Source organism: Felis catus, chromosome C2 (assembly GCF_018350175.1).
Source record: "Felis catus isolate Fca126 chromosome C2, F.catus_Fca126_mat1.0, whole genome shotgun sequence".
In the NCBI taxonomy this organism is placed as follows: Eukaryota; Metazoa; Chordata; class Mammalia; order Carnivora; family Felidae; genus Felis; species Felis catus.
Window position 1 is genome coordinate 12,251,354 of NC_058376.1, and position 20,277 is coordinate 12,271,630.

Below are 20,277 nucleotides of genomic sequence, written 5' to 3' on the forward strand. Positions count from 1 at the left end.
CGGACGCTCAACCGACTGCGCCACCCAGGCGCCCCATAAAATGGACCAATTTTTAAGAGAGGGACGTTCTTATTTTGGTCGAGCACCCAAGAAATGATTTTCCCTGCCTTCCTGCTGCCAGGACCAGGAAGAAACTTTGTCCCCAGCGGGGCAAGCAGGAAGACGGGGAGGAATCACACGGCCGGAAGGTGGAAAACTTGAAAACCACCTCAGAGAGTCTTTTGTGACCGAGAGCAGGACCGGCTATGTAATTTGCAGGTCCCAGCGCAAAGTGAAAATACGCGCCCCCCCCCTTGTTTAAAAATCATTAAGAATTATGGGCATGCCTGGGTGGCTCAGTCGGTGAAGCAGCCGATTCCCTAGCGGCTCAGGTCGTGATCTTGAGGTCGTGAGATCTAGCCCCATGTCAGGTTCAGCTCTGACACTGTGGAGCCTGCTTGGGATTCTCTCTCTCTCCTTCTCTGACCCTCGTTCTCTCTCTGTCTCAGAATAAATACATAAATAAATAATCATTAAGGATTTCAAGACAGTGACAGCAGAGCCTGGAACTAAGTGGGGGGCTCTCCTAAACCCGGCCCCCATGGGACTGACTACACAGGTTGCACACCCACGAAATCACTTCTGCCAAGAACCATTTTTTTTGTCCTCAACAAGAAGAAAGGGAAAGAGAGGTAGGAGACGAGAGGAGATATTAAATCCTAAGTTTTAAAAACTTTTATTAAAATTTTTTTTAATGTTTATTGTTGAGACAGAAAGAGAGTGAGCAAGAGAGCGCGTGAGTGGGGGAGGGGCAGAGAGAGAGGGAGACGCAGAATCCGAAACAGGCTCCAGGCTCTGAGCCATCAGCCCAGAGCCCGATGCGGGGCTCGAACTCACAGACCGAGAGAGCATGACCTGAGCCGAAGTCGGATGCTCAACCGACTGAGCCACCCAGATGCCCCTAAATCCTAATTTTTTTTTAACGTTTATTTATTTTTGAGACAGAGAGAGACAGAGCATGAACGGGGGAGAGGCAGAGAGAGAGGGAGACACAGAATCGGAAGCAGGCTCCAGGCTCCGAGCCATCAGCCCAGAGCCCGGCGCAGGGCTCGAACTCCCGGACCGCAAGATCGTGACCTGAGTCGAAGTCGGACGCTCAACCGACTGAGCCACCCAGGTGCCCCTAAATCCTAATTTTTATATAGCCCATGAACCCAGAGAAGGTCTTCAGCTGATAAAAAAATGGAATATGGAGCCCCAGTGAATTTTGTTCATCCTCACTGGATGAGTTTGGGGAAGCATGGCAAGACTGCCTACAGAGATATTGTGTGCTTTTCTCGCTCCAGGTCCGACCAGCCTTTTCTTTCCACCCCAGATTCTGTCAGTTCAGAGAACTAGATCCTCCTAGAAACTACACACCTGACGAACCCATCAGAATTTGGGAGACAGAAGTTAAAGACGGAGACATCCTGCCTCCTCTACAACACAGAAAGTACACATCTTGAGTCGTGTTCGTCCAGATGTCGAGACCCATGGCTGTAACCAGCTCTTGCCTGGCTGAGCAGGTGGGGTGCCGTGGCTTGTCTGTGTCACGTTTGCTGCATCCGTGTGACACACACAGAGAAGAGGTGGCCGCGAGGTCCCTGCTCCTCTGCCTCGGACCCCTGCCCGCCCCACTCTCTGTGGGCCCCTTTGTGCTGGAAGGGACCCTCTCTTGGCTCTGCCCACGAGCTCACGTCCATGGGAAAATGGGTTTGTTTTCTGCAGGGCGGGGGTGTTGGAAGCAACCTGGCATATATTTCTTTTAATTGTGGCTAAAAAAACCACATAACATAAAATGTACTCTCTTCACCATGTTTAAGTATACAATTCAGTAGCGTTAACTATGTTCGTATCGTACAACAGATCACTAGAACCTTTTCACATTTGTGGGGTTTTTATGCCAGTCCCCATGACCCCACAGGCCTTGCACGGCAGACACCCAGAGGGGAAGAGGCTGGAAACACGGGAGGCACTTGATAAATGTCCTTAAGTGAACAGGGCCACACTGAGCTGTGTAACTCAGGCCTCGTTTATGACGAAGCCAATTCCCTTGGCCCCAGACAAAGTTTGTGACGTGATTTTGTGGTTTCCTAGTGACTGTCCATTTACAAAAAAAAAAAAAAAATTGGCAGTCTTTGGATTCTTTATTCTTATTTTTCAAGCAACTCTGAATTTGAATTTCTAAACAAGCTAAATGTGTCATATAGAAACCTTAAAACTCACAGAGCCTTAGCAACCTCTCGGCTAGCCCAGGGCTTACTTAGTTCAGTGCCTGGTATACAATAGGTGCTTCATAAATATTTGATGAACGGATGAGCGACAGAATGGGGTTTCCGTATTAACGAGGAGAAGGGAGGCTAAAGGAGATCAATGTGTGGGATCTCTAAACCTCTCTTACGCCAGTGGCCTCAGCCCTTTGCCAGAGATCCTGGTCCATGCAAAGCTGCTGGGGCATCAGGGGCAGTATGCAGGGACAGGAGGAAGGACGGAGGGTGATCCCGGGACCAGGTGACCAGAGACCCCTGACCTGGGAGGATGCACCTTTGGAATGAAAGGCAAGAATCTTTCTGGAAACAGAAGAGGTGGGGCCACCTGGGGAGGACCCAGGTGAGAGTGGGGCAGCTAGAGAGGAGGCCAGTGTTGCTTCAAAGCAGCTGAGGGTCGGGTACCAGATGAGGAAGGAGGTTGGGTAACGGTTCAGGCGGGGTGGGTAGGGGCTGCAAAGCCTCCTGGGAGGAAGTGTTGCAGGGAGGGCAGAAATCGACAGTGGCCTGGCTTGGGGGCATCTGGAAAGAAATCAGGAGGTGGGGGTGGGGCAGCATTATGAACAAAGCAGGGACAGGCACCAGAGCATCTGGGAACACGAACCTGTTGGCCTCTTTGGGCCGAAATAGAGCGGGACTTGGATGTTTACACACATCCTTTCCAAAAAAAATGAGAATAGAGCCTAAAATCATTTGCAAGAAAACCCTACGACAGCAGCCTAGAAGGCATGAGGTTTGGGCAAGAGAGCACCCCTTACTTACTCAGGGACAGTGTGGCCGTAGCTGGGGCAGCTTCTGCGGCTGAGGCCAAAAGCAATGCAGGAAGAGGCAAAACTCCAACATTGGCAAATTGTCATGTTTTTTGTTATTGTTGTTGTTTGTTTGTTACGGTTCCTCTGCACTAAGGACAAATGGTCCAGTTCCAATGATGGAACAGAAGCTGCTTCTATTTCTTCTAGATGAGTAGGTTGGTAACAGTGGAGCGACTCACAAGGTAGGGAAGCTTCATTGTGTCCTTACACCCCCCAGGACCCGGTGAGGGACATGGGACCCAGCCAAGGAGAGGTATTCAGGCCATACTTGCTTGCCACGGCCGTGGGATTTCCGAGCACATCACTGGTCAAGAAAGTTTGAAAGAACACTTGGAAAGTCGCCTGCTAAGTGAATTGACAATATGTGCCCATGGGCAAAGCATGTCCTTTCCTGGGCCTCAGTTTCTTCATCTTTGAGATGGGGTCACTGGAGCAGCCCAGTGGATCAGAGTCACCTGGTGATTACAAACATACCCATTCGGGGACCCAGCCCCTGGCGGTGCTGACTCATTAGATTGGGGTCCGGCCCAGCATGGGTGTTCGGAACAAACCAACCAACCACCCAGATGATTTTGCTGCACAGCCTGACGACATTTGCGAGGGACGACATTAGGGGGCAACCCGTCTTACTTCACAGGTCGAGTTGACTTTCCTCTTTCCGTCGTCGGAAGGACGGGGGAGTTATCTGAGCAGAGCACACCCAAGTGTGCACTAACTTTTACCCTCTCCCAATGCCATGCCCAAATCCAGTCCAAATCTTTCAGGACCAGTTTGAATCCTTCCTGAAGCCTCCCCACCTTTCGGACCCGTGGCCCGATCTTTCTTTTTCCGTCCCCTAGAGCATCCGCAGCATATCAGGTGTCTCATGCGGGTAGAGCAGCATTATTCAGTGTCATCATGCACCCTGCTGTCTCTTCCCAGAAGGGCATGGACCTTTTGGGGGGACCCTTGTCTGCTCCCTGCCCCGACACCGTGATTGCTGACTGCAGTCGGGCTGCTCTGAGGCGGTGGTGGCCGGGTCAGCCACCATCACAGGATGGCTAATCATCACTTTGCTTGTGTGGGTTCAGCTCAGTTAGCGTCTGGTCCCCCCCACCTTTCCGGGGCGGGGAGCGGCATGAAACATTTTATTCCTTTTAGTCACCTTCATGCAAATCTCCTGTGCATTTCTTCCTCGCGACTTCATTAGCCTGGAGGTCAGGGTGAGGTTCGTCCCACGACTTGATTAGATTTCTCCAATTGTCGGTATTTTTGGAAGCTTTCTGCTCTGATCTGGAAGAGACTCTGTGACAACCAACTCTCCTGGTAAGGGTCCCATTGTTAACAATGACCCATTGTTAGTTATAAACTCTCATCCCAGAAAACAAAATGGAAAGGAATGAACGCTCTGAATGAGGAACATACATATGGAGAAAGGCGGGGATGGAGTTGGGGGGGGGGGGCAGCACCATATGCCAGATGGAGAACGCCTGCTTCTACTGTATCACGTTTCCTTGTTTTCCAGTCTCCTGATCTCTGCCGTCTCCTCTGTTATTGTCTTGTAGTCCTTTTAAAAAATCATGGTAAGTGTCAGCTATTATGTTGACACGACCGGGCAGGAGAACGCCTGCCTGAGAAGTTTCAGAGAGAGAAATACTCTGCATGCCATCTCGCATGTTTCTGAATCTGACGCCTACCCTCACTTTCTCGGAAGAGTGTCCCTGAATTTCGAAGTGACTCAGCCAGGTGTGCTGGCAGTGCCTCTAAGGAAAGCTCCGTTTTATCCATTGGCTCCGACAAGGACCCTTCTGGATGTTTACGGTGCGGATTAAGAGCCACCGGGCTCTCTCTATTTCAGAAATGAGGCTTTTCCAGCTTGTTGGCGGCTCTGAAATAGGCGTGAGGCAGGAGTCTTCTATCTGCACAGATGCGCCTGGGCAGAGACTCCTGTCACTGATTTTGCCCTCACTTTTCCCTTGAACTCTCAGTAAGTCAGCACCATAAGTCACGGTGGGAAACAGAGTGTGTCTTACTAAGATTTTAAGGGGCGGTGGGGGGGGGGGGTTGTTCTCTTGTCACTTGGTAAAACAGATCCGTCCCTGCGCTGAGCAGCCTTTGTGGCCCTCCTTTCTCTCTCCATCCCTTTTCAGGGGAAACTGTCATCTGTTATGCTTTAATTATGTGTCTCTGAGGATGCGTCAGCCCGTTGCTACTCTCAGGGATTTTAATACTTCCTCCCAGTGTACCGTGCACATCTGATTTCCCCCCTAATCTCATAAATCTCCTTCCACCAAATATTAATCCAGTGGTGATTAGCTTTCTCTGTGCCCACCTCTCACAACAGTGGAATTTTTGTACGACATGTTCCATGGGAGCAGTGTCTGTCACTGCTTTGAGCAAGTCCTTGGTCAACACTGTTGAAAATAATCATCAGCTAAGTGCAATATGGTATCCTGGATTGGAGACCCTCCACTCCTTGGAACAGACAGAGGACATTAGTGGAAAAGTGGAAGAAACCCAAACAGAAGCTGTGGCTCCGTTCATATGTGTAGCAATGTTAATTTCTTACTTGTGCCAAATGCTCCAAGGGACTGAAGATATTAACATCCAAGGAAGCGGGGTGAAGGGCACGTAGTAACTCTCTGCCCCATCGTGGCAGCTTTCCTGTGAATCTGAAATTATTTCAAAGTGAAAAGTGACTTAAAAATCAGTATTTTTAAGTAACAGGAAATATAGCGGGAACATGTATACTTCTCACTATGCCAGCACAGCATCATCTCTATAAGTCTGGGATCTTAAATCCCATGTCTGCATGATCTCTGGGCTTCTGTTTCCTCATCAGTAAAACAGACGTAAGAATAGTCCTAGAATCAGTACAGCTGGAACAATGCCTGGCACATGCTCAGAGCCCAATCAATGTGAACGTTTCTTCTTGAAATTTCACTAAATTCAGTCTATACTTGCTGAGTCATATCCCTGTGGGCTGCCTCTTCATTGTAAACAGTTCCCATGTAGGAAACCAAACCAATTAAGCTCCTTACATTTTTGGATCTACCTTCCTTGGTTTCGAAAAATGTTCCAGAGACATCTAAGCCAAGTCACATACCTTTCAATCTTCTCATTTCTCATGGTTCGGGGGGGGGGGGGCAAAGTCTGTCACTGATAGGGCATTCTAAATAAGAAAGAGGTTTAGCACAGTGAAGGGTTCAGATCCAAAGGCTCGTGTGGCTTTTTCCTTCTCTGCTTTGCTATCTGAGCTCACGATGTGAGTGCTAAATGGAAGAACAGGGGTTCCCAACTGGGGGCGATGTTGTCCCCCGGAGAACATTTGGCGATGTCTGGAGGTGTTTTGGGTTGTCCAACTGGGAGCGGGGTGCTCTTGGCATCTCGTGCCCGGAGCCCAGTGATACTAATAAACATTCTACAATGGACAAGAAAGCCCCCATGACAAATAATTATCCAGCCTGAAGTATAACAGCGGTACACTGAGAAACCCCGAGTAGAGTAGCTAACCATTTTAATGAGCCAATAGCACTTTCCCAGTTGAGGTTGTATGAAGTCGGTCTCCCCTCCACAAAGAATGTGTTTACCTGTGGTAGATCCTGGGAAAAACAAAGAACTTTCCAGATGGTCATCAAAGACCATGGGAAAGTTTTTGTGGATGGTAGGTATACCTTCTAAAACAGACTTTGGAACCCAAGTCTTCAAATATTCGAGTGAGGGAAGAAATGTGGGCAATTTAACGAAGGTGTCAGCAAAGGAAACACTAGGTGCTTTTCTTGACTACTCGTAAGTTATTAGTGCTAGTGATTTAGGCGGGAGGCTAAAAATGAAGAGGGAAATGGGTTTTATGAAGAGGATGGAAAAAGCCAACAGCGTTGTGGGTGTGGTAGGTGGGTTTGGGAGGAGGTGAAGAATAAAGCATGGTGATGCCAGATGGCTGTCTTGAATGTCCATAACAGATTGGCCAACATGGCCAGCTCTGCGATCCTTCCAGAGTTTAATAATCTTGAGTGGCACGGAATGATGGTTTTCCTTGCTAATAGAGTCAATGCAAATAATGTTTTATGGTAAAAGACATACTTCTGACTTTGAGGAAATCCTCTGCATTTGGGGCCTGGCCATACTGTATTCGTCTAAGCAACAGAAATACAATCTGATGATGTACCTGGTGAAGCCTGACTCCTAGAGCATTCTGCAGCCTCTTTCTAGACCTAACCTCTCTAGTACAGTAGCCACTAGCCACATGTAGCTATTTAAATGAAAATAAATTAAAACTCAATAAAATTTAAAATCTCTTCTCAGTCACACTGGCCACATTTCAAGTGCTCGATGGCCACATACAGCTAGTGGCTACCATACTGGATAACGTAACCATAGCACATTTCCATCACTGCAGAAATTTCTACTGGACAGAGTTGCTGAAGTCTAGCACCTTCCTATTGCTTGACCAGACACTCCATCAGGACAGGAACTTGCCCAACAGGGCACAGTGGAGCCGTGGTCCCTCAAGAGTACCCATTTTAATACACCAAGAGAGCCCTGACCTGGAAATTCAAGAAGCACGGAGAGATGGCTGATGGGAAATTAATTCTTAGGCAGAACAAAACGTATAAAGGCAAATCTAGAAAGAGGAATGTGTAGGGGGCAAAGAGTGAATCGGGAAATAAGGAAGCACATTTTAAATTTTGATTAGGCAGGGGCACCTGGCTGCCTCATTGGTGGAGCACGTGACTCTTGGGATCGTGAGTTTGTGCTCCACGTTGGGCGTAGAGGTTGCTTTAAAAAAATTTTTTTTTGAATTAAACATTTTTGTTAGGCAGAACTAGAAAGGTTCTACGTCGCCAGTGATCCGGGCAAACAGGAATTTCAGAGTGTATGACACATCTGGTCATCACAGTTCAGGGTCTGCACCTCGCTTCTATCCTCTTGGGTTTGGGGAGACTGGATTCCCCGGGATTCTCCGTGCCTGACGTGGGTCACGGGTTTCTTTTTCTTTTCCTCTTGAACATACCAGCAGCAAAGGTGTGTTTCAGGGTCAGGCTCCTTTCAGGCTAAAAGAAAAAGACGTGTCCCGGAATGAGCTCCAAATAGGCTACTGATTGTGAGTCTGGCTGGGGCCACACCCCTTCTCCAGCGAGGGTGCAGAAGGCTTGAAGATTAGGGGGGGTAGCTTCTCAAAGGCTGGGCATGAACAAGGGTCCTAAGAACAGGTTGGTTCACAAATGAATGGCTCTGTGGGGGCGGAAGCCTGTCCAGTCCCCCTCATAGGGTGAAGAGAGTCCCTTATGGACCTCTGGACTCTGCCCTGTAACACCGTGTGAGCAGGCCAAGCCCAGAGATCACCGTGGGGTGGAGAGGGCGTGTATGTCTCGGGCTTCTCATTTTAAACAAGGTAATGAATGTAAACGGTCCGAGACCCTACAAACCGACAAGGGCTATCAAACTCTACTGGTTTCGTTAACTTAAAATTTATGCTTTCTTCACCACTCATGTGGAAATTCATTCCCCTTCCTTTAGAAAATGGATTTCAGTCTGCTATACGTAGCCTATATCCTACATAATACAAGCTTCATTGCCCCTCCCCAAACCTTACCTCTGGCCCCCATGGCACTGGCTCTGTTAGTCTCATGGCCCTTCTTTTCCCGGCTTCTTCCGGGAGAATTCGCACGTTCCAGGCTCTGGGGATCCTCCCTGGTGTTGTCAACGATGCCTCACAGACTGACCTGTGCTAACGACTTGCTCTGTATTCCCTCCCAGGCAACGGACATTTTTACGGGGCTTTCTGGAGACATCACGCTCACCCCAACGATGGCTTTAACCCAAGGAATGCTGAGGAGCACACACAGCTGGTGGGGAGACAGTGGGACACACGCCAGCTTCCCGGTGTTCCCCTTGAACATCATGAAAGTTAGAGGGACTTGGAAGACCAGATGGCCCGGGGTTCGCCTCCTTGTCTGTTTCAGAGTCGGAGCATAGAGGTCTGCTGTCCGTTCTGGCTCTCTCTGTGCTTTTCTGCCTCTGTGTGGGTCTGGAGTGACATCTCTGAGGTGCTGCCCTCCCTGGGCTTACTGTCATCCGAGGAGTCCTTGTTCCAAGTGAGTCCTTGCTCCGGGGACAGAAGCAAGGGGAGGAGGTGGGTGGCCTGAGCCTGAGCAGCGGTGCAGGTGGGGAAACATACAGACAGTAACTGACTCCCCCGTCCCGTCTCCCGTCTCCCGGCAGCTAACCTGACCACGCCTTTGCTTCAAGGGGCAGGGGGGAAGTGAGAAGCGCAAAGGCGGTGGCCAGTGTGGGCTTTCTTCCCATTTGCAGAGAATGCAGGGATGGAGGATGTTAGAGTAGATCTGGTACATTCCACTTGGCTACATGTTTCCAGAGGAGTCTCTCTGGAGCCTTACTTGGTCGTTGCAAAAAGCTGGGTTTTGTTTTCTTTGTGTTTTGTTTTGCTCTGGGGGCGGGGTGACTTTCTCTCTGCAGTGATTCACTGAGATGTGGGGAAAGACAGAAGACAGGCCCTCAGAGGGGAGGGGAGAGAACTTTACAATGATTAAAAGCGTGAGCGACGCGTCCGTGCGCTAACGTGTCGGAATAACAGAGCGTGTATCTCCCGTTTGCGCACTTTCAACCGCACGAAAAGAACTTGTCAATTCTGTGACATGGTACCAACCAACAATGTCCCCCCCCCCACCCCCAGTAATTATTCCTTTACACCTCAGCTCTCACATCAAGCCCTGTCTGTGCAGAAGGGACAGGGCCCGCCCCCGCCCCCGCCCCCCGGACAGCCACCATGTCTCCATAGAGAAGCAGTGTTTTGATAACTGGGCCGAACTGGGAAGCACTGGGCTCTGCGTCCTGACCCAGGCAGGCGCGGCCCAGTGTTCTCACAGCCATCTGTTGCGGCCTGTAATGCATGAGCACATTAGCACATGGCCCGCCAGCAGACTCGACATTGTTCTCCTGGCCGAGTTAGTTCAGCCGACCTCAACAAAGGGGACAGTTTTGCATTCGGAATAAATACAACCACTGAGGGGTTTTTTTTTTTTTTTTTTTTTCTCCTTGGGATATTTCATGTTAAGGTTTAGGCAGGCCGTCCGATCTGAAACGTTGCAACCCCTGTCCCTCCCCCCTCCAACATGTTCTCATTCTGCTTGTGACCGTGACAGTGGTGGTTTGTGGGAGCTGCTAATTTGCCACAAAATACTTTTCCTCTTTGGGAGACGCTCCCGTCGGAAAGGTTCAGCAAATTGAGTATTGGTTGTGCTTTTCATATTTTTTTTAATCCAAGGAGTTTGCCTCCCAAAGGATTAGAACAAATCGTCCAACTAGGAATCTGTATAACGCTAAGGGTCAGTCTTACGCCTCAAGGTCTGGATCCTAACTATGCTCAGAACTCACCCAAGAAGTGAAGAAAGCAGCAGAGAATGTTCCGGCATTAGTAAGTTTGCAAAGTGTTCCAGCGTTAGTAAGTTTGTTGATCCTATCCGATAAATTATTTCAGAAAACCCCGTCTTTGACTCCTCTCCCAGGACCAATATGAGGCCAGCCTCCACGGCAAAGCTGTTTCTAGCAAAGCATTTTTAGGAAGGCAGACAGAATTCAACAGCGCACTCTGACAGGGGCAGATGTTGCTAGTGTTTTCTTCTGTGGGAATCCCAGCGGAGTTTCATGTCTCTTCCCCGCTCCTTAGGAAAGGACTTGGTGGCAATAATCGTCTGCGCCCATTCCGTCGCAACAAGTATTTACTGAGTACGTACTATGTGCCGGGCAGTGTTCTACATCAGTGATCAGGATGAACAAAGATCTCTGCCTCGTGGAGCTTATATTCCACTCAGAAAGACAGACGATAAAGTGAAATAAATAAGTAAATAATACGGTATGGGGGAAAAAAATGAGCAGAGCAAAGGGATTGGAAATGCCAGGGTAAGTTTGGAGTACCGAAAAGGAAGGAGGTGAAAACAATTATCTCAATTTACTGAGCTTCCATATTCCAAACAGAAATGTAAAACATCTTTGAAATAATGGTACCTTCCCTGCATTAAAGTTCCCCCACCTCCAAGTTCAATTCCACTCGGACAGGATCAGCTGACCACCCCCCTTCAATCAGGGTAGGTCTCAAAGCTCTTCAATGCTCTGAAAGTGCATATCTCTTGGGGCACCTGGGTGGCTCAGTCGGTTAAGCGTCTGCCTTCAGCTCAGGTCATGATCTTGCAGTTTGTGAGCTCAAGCCCTGCGCCGGGCTCTGTGCTGACAGCCTGGAGCCTGGAACCTGCTTCAGATTCTATGTCTCCCTCTCTCTCTGCCCCTCACCCACTCACACTCTGTCTCTGTCTCTCTCTCATATTTAAAGATTAAAAAAAATTTTTTTAAGTGCATATTTCTTTTTTGTTTTTTTACTTTTCTTTTAATGTTTTATTTATTTTTGAGACAGAGAGAGACAAGCATGAGCAGGGGAGGGGCAGAGAGAGAGGGAGACACAGAATCCAAAGCAGGCTCCAGGCTCCGAGCTATCAGCACAGAGCCTGTCGCGGGGCTCGAAGTCACGAACCGCGAGATCATGACCTGAGCCGAAGTCGGACGCTCAACCGATGGAGCCGCCCAGGCGCCCTGGAAGTGCATATTTCTTAAGTCAGTTTCTTTGGGGGCACCTGGGTGGCTCAGTTGATTCAGTGTGTGATTCTTGATCTCAGCTCTGGTCTTGATCTCAGGGTCATGAGTTCAAGCCTCACTCTGGACTCTGCTTTGGGCTCCCTGCTAGGCTCTCAACTGAGCCTGAAGCTTACTTTAAACAAAAAGTAAGCTTTTTGTTTCGTGGTATGTTTCCATCCTGTTTCTCGGTATGTTTCCAACCTGCCCAAAGCAGCAGATAGGATAACAGGACGGTAAATGAGTACTGAATGAAAGACCAAGAAAACAGAGTTAGGATATCAACTTGTATACTTTCCCTTAGTTGAAACCTCATGACCTAGCTCAATGTCCACTTCTTATATTTTAATTTTTTAAATGTTTATTTGTTTTTGAGAGAGAAGGAGAGTAGGAGGAGAAGGGGCAGAGAGAGAGGGAGACACAGAATCCGAAGCAGCTTCCAGGCTCCGAGCCGTCAGCACAGAGCCCAACATGGGGCTCGCACTCACAACTGGGAGATCATGACCTGAGCCAAAGTTGGACGCTTAACCAACTGAACCACCCGGGTGCCCTATTGTCTGCTTCTTAACCATGTCATTACGAGGACCTGTATGTGCTACAAGTGAGTTGGTCATTTCATCGCCAAACCAAAGTCGCTGAGAGTCTGGCTGGATACTCAAGAAGGGAATGACTCACAAAACACTACGTACCCCTGCCATGCTTCTCATTAAGATTTGGCCTCTTTAAGACCCAAAGGCAAAGGTGTGAGGGGAGTCGGATCCACTGGAGGGCACTGTGCAAGTCCCAGGACTTGCAGGGGGTCCTCGGCCCAGGGATGTGGCTGGCAGAAAAGGTGTTGGGATCCTTTCTCTGAGTGCCGGGGAGCACTTTGGACTTGCAAAAAGTCAGAGAGAACTATAACTTGAAATGGCCCTTGCCAAACTTTTCACTTTACAGATAAGTAGATTGGGGCCCAGAAAGGTGAAGCCACTTGCCTTAGAACACCCATCCTGCTCAGAGACCTAGATTATCAAACTCCTAGCCCAGATCTCTTTTTCCCACAATAGGTTGTGGAAAGGATGTGAGGAGTGACTCAGAAGTGAATGAAACTATTGACAGGTGAATAAACAGAATGTTGTGCTACATTCAGAGGAATACTACTCAGCCTTAAAAAGGAACACAGTACTAACACGTGCTGCAGCATGGATGAACCTCAAAAACTTGCTGGGTGGGGGCACCTGGGTGGCTCAGCGGGTTAAGCGTCCAACTTTGGCTCAGGCCACAATCTCGCGGTTCGTGAGTTCGAGCCCCGCGTCAGGCTCCGTGCTGACCGCTCGGAGCCTGGAGCCTGCTTCGGATTCTGCGTCTCCCTCTCTCTCTCTGCCCCTCCCCTGTTCATGCTCTGTTTCTCTGTCTCTGTCTCTCTCGGTCTCTCTCCCTCTCTCACAAACGTTAAAAACAATTTTTAGAACATGCCGAGTGAAAGCAACCAGACACAAAAGGTCGCATATTGTATGATTCTGTGTAAATGAAGCATCTAGAATAGGTCAGTCCACAGAGACGTCCGGCAGATTTATGGTGGTGGCTTGGGACAGGATGGGCACAGGGTGTTACTCTGGAGTAACAAAAGTGTTTTGGAACTAGATAAAGGCAGTATTTGCACAGCCCTCTGCATGCCACTGCGTCGTTGGCTTTAAAGTGGTTAATTTTATGTATGTGAATTTCACCTCAATCAAAGCAAACAGAAAGAGGTGGACACCTAGGAGGAGCTGGTAGGTTGCACACAAAATAGGTTACACACAACCCCCCCCCACGGGGGGAGGAGGAGCAGATCTGTTAGTGGGGGGGTGGTGATGGAGCCCTAATCGGGTTGGGGAGGGGAGGGGCACGTAGGAAGAAGGCAGAGAGGGTGGCCCCCAGACTGAGGGGGGTGTCCAGGTGACCCTGGTTGAACAGCCTCTGGTTCTGCGCCTGTGCTCCCGTCCTTTGCGGGAACCCCGGGCTACCCCAAGTCATTTCCTTCCTGTCCCGGCTGAGCCACTGGCACCCCGGTATCTTCCTTGGCTGCACTGGCCTCAACAGCTGAGCGAGTTCAGAGTTGGGGCCCCCTCCCCAGCCCAACTCCCAAGAGGCCCCGCCACTGTTCTCCCTGGGGCTCCCAGCTGCAATTCCGGAATAGGAAGAACCCTCCGTCTTCCAGCTGACCCCTGAGGGTCACGGAGAGAAGGACCAGCAGACCTAGCTCTGAGGGAGGGGAGGGAGGGGGGGGGGGCTGCGAGGCTGGGGCCTCGGCTTCACGGGCAACTTTCCCTTCGATTAATTCCTCTCTGATCCTGGCTTCTGTCCTTAAAAGGACTGGCTCCGGGTTTCCCCGTGGAGGGTAGGTCCTTTCCCACTATGCAAAGACTATTCGGTGAGGACCAACGGAGTACCAGACCCTGGCATCTGAGGACGAGAATGGGGACCTCCCCCTGTCCTAGGAGGAACCAGACTCCGTATATAGAGCTCAGAGACACTCCAGGCCTCTCCTGGGGTCCCGAGGCATACAGCACTGCCCGCCCCCTGCCCCAGGTCATGCGACAGAGACTAACAGGGATCTTACCTCTTAGGACATTCCAGAAGGTTCAATGAGAGGACACCCCAGCAGCCAGGCATGCCCTGTGTACCAGCCCCAGGCCCAGGTTTCCCTTTTCAAGCCTGACGCCCTGTGAAACCGGCACCATGCCGGTTTTGCAGATCAGGAAGCTAAGACTCGGAAAGCCCCCATCTCTCGTTCAAGGTCACGCGGCTGGTGGCGCCTGGCGAAGGTAGCCTACTACCGCATACCCGATTACTCAGTCATGGTCTCCATAGTGTTCAACCCACTCCACCGTGACCTACAAATTCATGGATGCCTCCTGGGGGCCCAAGTTCACATCTGAGGGTCTAGATCAAGCAGCAGCCACCTCCTGGCCAGGCCCTTGGGCCCAGGGCCTCCATTCACCAGGGGCTCTGGGAGGTCTTGTAACCTAAGTCTGAATACAAATGTGGGGAGGGGGGAGTGAGGGTTGGCACAACAAAAATGCCCCATCAGTCTCTAGGTCTCAATGCCCCCCCCCCCATCAGTGCATGATTCCCGGGTGGTTTACACTCCTGTCTCAGTCCCCATCACTCCGGAAACCTCTTCCTTCCCTGCGTCCTCCACTGAGTCCCATTGTTCAGAGGTTCGCATCCAGCAGGCACATCTAGATACAAAGGCCTCCAAGCTAGCTTCTACCTTGGGGAAGCCTCACAATCAAGGACGGCAGACACTTCCAGAACATTTCTACACTTCACTGAAGAGAAGCTGTCACTTCCATCGGCGCTCACACACAGAGCACCCAGAGGACTTGTCTTCACTCGTGGCACAGTCCCTGTGGGCCAGAGATTCCCAGAGCCTCTGCTGGGAGATGGATCAGGGGACCCAGAGGGCTCTGCACCTGAGTTAGCCCCCAGGCTGCCAAGGACCTTTGGTGATCACACCGCCTGGTTGGCTCTACGGAAGAGGAAACCGGCTCAGAGAGCTCCCCCTCAGCTTCTGAGAGGCCAATCGAGCCCTGCCCCACAAGACACCTTCTAGGCCAAGAAGATTTGAAGATGAGCCAATGGCACAAGGTCCCGCTCATGGCCCCTAGGTGGGTTTCTGCTTGGCCTTTGCCCTGGGCTCCAGGATTCGGGCCTTGAGGGCCCAGGTTCAGAGGACCCAGCTGGGCCTGGAGGGAAGGGAGGTTGGTGCGTCCTAGGATGCCTAGAAGCACCTGGACAGGGATGCATTTCGGTTCTCAGGTCAATCAGGGAGGGAAGAGGTAAACAGCGCTCCCCTGGGTCTGTCTGGTTCATCCAGCATCCAGAGCTCAGCAGCGCCAGAGGGCTCCCAGCCGCTGCTGCAAAGTTCCAGCCTCACGGGTTTACGAGGACCGAGGATCAGTGAGAGCGAACTCGTGGGCATGAGCCTGCAAGCGGAGACTCCGTGATGGACGCGGGTGCCTGAGCCCCGCCCGTGTTGGGGGCCCAGAAGCTTCCTCAGGTCTGACGCTGTTCAGCCCCCAAGCGATCTTAGGCGCCTCCTCCTCGATCGGGCTGCCTCCCTTCCGGGGTGGGGGCTTGGGGGTCGACCCCTGCCACAACCAATGGGCCCAGAGGCGCTGGGGCTGCGTGGGAAGCAAAGGTCCCAAACGAAAGCCAGCGCGCGCGCGCGCGCGCGGTCCAAGGCAGCCACTTCAAGCCCGGCGGTGTGGGCCGCGCTGGGGCACCCGGAGGGCGGGGCGGGCCTGCGGAGGCCGGGGGTGCGCGTCCCGCGGGGACGGGGCCACCCGTCTGCGCCTACCCGTTTTGCCCAAGCGAGATTCGGGGGCGCCGGTGCACGGTTCTGAGGACCCCAAATAAAGACGCAGCCTCTAAACCCAGCGCCCGGCTGGGCCGTGTGGTTAACTGCGCCACGTTCAGGGGTTGCAAACTGGGAGCCCTCGGGCCAACGTGGCCCACATGCTTGTCTGTGGGGCCCTCGGCGTGTGGTCAAAGGGTACTCGAAGTCCCCCGGGAGGAGAGCGCCCCAGTTCCCCTCGGCTGCCACCGCCACCTGGGGATGTCGGGCAGCCGGGACTACGCAGGTGTTTCCCTGGGAATCCTGTACTGATAGGGGACATTGAGACCTAGAAGCGGCACGCCAGGCAGCGGGCATTCCAGTTTGCGACTGGTTTCCGAAAACACGGCACGGGGTGTGGACTGCATCACTGGGTCAGGGCTCCGGCAGCTGTGTGGGCACGAAGCACAGTGACTGTCGGCGCTGCCGGGCGCCCTCAGACAGGGACAGCTCAGCTCACCTGCTCTGGCCCTTCCTCGCCCGCGCCCCGCGCCCACCCCAGCCCGCTAATTATAGAAGGCTTTGCCATCACCAGCCACCCAGATGGGGGCATCAGGGACAGATGGGTCCAGGCACAAAGAGGGAGCATTGGGAGCGTCACCCAAGAGAGCGGGGGCGGGGGGGGGGGAGTGGGGTCGGGAGCTGCGAGGGTTTCCCAGGCAGCGGCTAAGAGAGTCTGGGGCCTTAAAGCGGGGGGGGGGGGGGAGATGAAACGTGGGCTCTGGAGCCCGGCAGAGTCCAACTTTGCCGCCTGCATTCACTGGCTACGCTCCTGAGCGATTCACACCCTCCCTGAGCCTCAGTCTCCTCACCTGTGAAATGCAGTGATAATAACACCATCGCCGAAGGGCTACGGTGAGAATTGAATGAATTCATAACACACTACAGCTCTCGGCGCAGGGCTCTGTACCAAAGAACCTGTGATACCCGTTGGCGTCTCCTCTTCCAGCCTCCTCTGCCTGTCTTAGTATCCTCAACTCCCCAGAGACGCCTGGCGCAGCCTCCTTGCTCCCAGATAGGCCACATGTGCTCCTCAATGCAGAGGCCCCTCCTCCCATGAACTTGGGACCGACCTCGAGGTCCTGTTGCAATGAGGTGGTCCCTAAGAGAGAGATGGGGATTAAGGATGAGAGCTCTGGGGAATCCTTAGAGATCTGGCCCCCCATGTCCCAGCCCCTTAGGTCTCCATCTCTGTCCTGAGGGTGGGGGGGAGGGGGGGCGAAGACCCCTCGCTCTGACAGGGAGCAGGGAGGTTAGCCCCAGCATCTAGCCCATGGGCTGCCTGCAGCCTCCAAACCAAGGAGAAGTATGCCGACCTTCGCTGTTCCAAAGGTCCTTCTCCCTAGCCAGGGTGGGATTCAATGAAGCAACCATTTATCCTAAGAACCATCAGGCCGGGGGACGGTCTGTCACCAGCCAGGGGTCTTGAGACCCTTGGTGTAGGGTCCCTGTCAAAGATCCCTCCCCGTTCCGAATCCCTACTAGTACTGGGAGCCACTGGGAAACAGAAAGTGGTCCAAAGTCTGTACTAAAAGAGGGACTTACAATGAGAGGTGGGCGGGTATAGAAGATCCTTTGCTTTACATGAACTTCTGGGGGGGGGGCACAAGGTGTTCACATAATGGAAGGAGTTCAGGCGGTCCATTCTGTCTCAAAGGGAAGCAGACAGACAATTCTTCCGCACTTAGAGCGTCTAAGGGGCTTTAAAATCCAATGCGCTGGCCCCAGAGCATCTGGCCTTCATTGGTTCCAGTCTGGGAATGAAAGGAGTGGTCCTACATGCTGGGCTGTCCCCCGCCCCCGGACTGCCGTGGGTGTCCCCGGTGCTTAGGTCTTCCTATAGCCATCTTTATTGGGCGTGGCAGCTTGGGTCTCAGCAACACCTTTCCAGACCTAGACGAACATTAGTCTGAGGGAATGCTTTGTCCCTCAGCTTGCTGTCCCAAGAATGTAGAGCTTCAACTCTCTGGGTGCTCCCAGACAGACAGCCAGCAGCACCCAAGGAATTTTGGCAAGCCCTCCAACAGTATGTCCAGGGAATCATCGTTTCTGTGACTCCTGCCCAGTAGAGTGAGGAGGGAGGACAGGGCCCTGGAGCATAGAGACCTTGGAGGGGACTCTGTCCCTTAACCTCAAGTTGAGCTCTTGTGGGCAACTGGGGATTATCTCAGAGACATTGGGGTCTGGAGACAGAAGTCCCTGGCTCTGTGGCTGAGAGATGGGAAACCAGGGGGCCACGTGGAGGGTGGGGAAGCTGAGCTGTGGTTCAGTGCAGGAGGGAACCTCTGGTCTAATGCTGCCAGAGAGGAGACCGGCTGGGACAGAGCCCAGCGGACCGGGCCAGGCCAGGACTGTTACTCTACCTCCTTTTCCCTTCCCCTCTCTCACTGGGGGGGGGGGGTCTTCCCCAATGAGGGTCCTTGGAAGTCTGAGGGTTTTCATAATATCTTCTCCAGTGCGACTGGGAAGCCCAGGCCCCATCCAGAGTCCCCCCTCCCCCCAGGTCCCCGCCAGTCCAGGGCCACCCTCCCTCCAGGAGCCACCTGCCCTGGGCAGCAATATCCACTCTAGTTCACCTGTGTGCGCCTCTGCAGTGTCTGAGGATGCTCCTCTCTCACACGTGGTGACCGTGGCGACAGGGATCCCTGACGGGACTCGCAGTTTAGGCGGGGTGACTCTGGGAAGGGCAGGGATCCAACCCCTCCTTCCTGGGGGGCCCAGGGCTAGCCCTGGCTGGGGGAACTTGGGTCTGGGAGGGGAGGGGGAGAGACTTGATTTATTTCCTTTCCTATTACATGCCTCTCTACATCCACCACGTACACCAGGCACAGGCACGGGTACCCTCCAAGGCTTAGGGTTGGTGAAGGAAGCCGCTGCTGCAACCCAGCCCCCACCCAGCCCCAGTGGCGCTGGGTTCTCAGGTCCCCACCATCAGAGTCCCAGCTAATCCTCTCCCCACCACCACCCCCCCCTTGCAACCCCCGCTGGAGCCAGACCCAGTTTTGAATTCTTAACAAATTTCATTTCAAACGGGATTTGGAAATAAAAGCTACTAGAACCGGCCCTACTCTCTTCCTGGATTCTCGTGGGGGGGCCTGGGGACCCTGTCCCCCTCTTTCTTCCTCAGGCTTCAGTGAAAAGCAGAGCCGAAAGGAGTCCTCCTGCACCGGACCCCTAGCCGCCTGCGGTTCAGGCCACCAGCTCCATGCACCTGCTGGGCACCAAAAGCACCTGTCCCCAAGCTGGGGGGATGGACCCACCCTCAGTCCTGGGCAGGGAGAGTCGGCATGGGTCCGGGATCAGGGACCTCAAAAAATGAGGCTACAACCAGGGAAACCTTCTCCACCCCCAGGTGTCCCAGGTACAGGGACCTTCTGCCAAAGGCCACCAAAGACGTTGTAGGCAAGAGGGCCCCGGGCCAGGGAACCCACTGCGTCCGCACCAGTCGCTGCTCTCCTGGGGGCGCGTTCTCCCTGAAGCCCCGCAGGCTGAGACACTGCAAAGTGGTCTATCCTCCTTGACCAGGAAGGCTGAAGCTTTTTCCTTTTTACCCAGAATCTCTTTATTTATTTATTTTTTTACCCAAGACCTAAGTTTGTATCGCAACTTTGGGTTGTGAGGATCCCAGTGGCCACAAGAAGACAGAGGTGGCCCTGGGGGGGGGGGGGGAAGAGCATGGAGGCCAAAGCGCGCTGGTCAGAGTCTCACTCCAGGCTGGCCGTTCCCAGCACCTAACACTTTGCAGTTCAAGGCCGGCGTGGGCGCCTGGGTGGGGTCGTGCACAGCGCGAGGAAGGGAGAGAAGGGTTAGCGGATCCCGGGCCCCGCGCTCCCGCGGCGCTCTGTCCAGACCCGGGGCCCCAAGTGGCCGGTCTGCAGCTGAAGCCCAAGGATTCCCCCCTCCCCCAGCGGGATGGGGGGTGGGCGACTGCCTGAGCCAAAAGAAAAAAAAATCCTGGTAGGACAGGAGGCCTGAGCGCCGGGACCCCAGCCAGCCCAAGTCAAGACCCTTGCCCCGGAGGCCCCCAATTCCGCGCAAGGAGAGACATGTTCACTTTCAACGAACTCAATCCTCAACCGCAGGGAAAAGAAAAAAAAAAGTTCCGGATCAGGCGTCGGAAAATCAAATTAACGAGAGACGTGTGAGAAACACCCTGTTGGTGGGGGTGGGGGTGGGGGTGGGGGTGGGGTGGGGT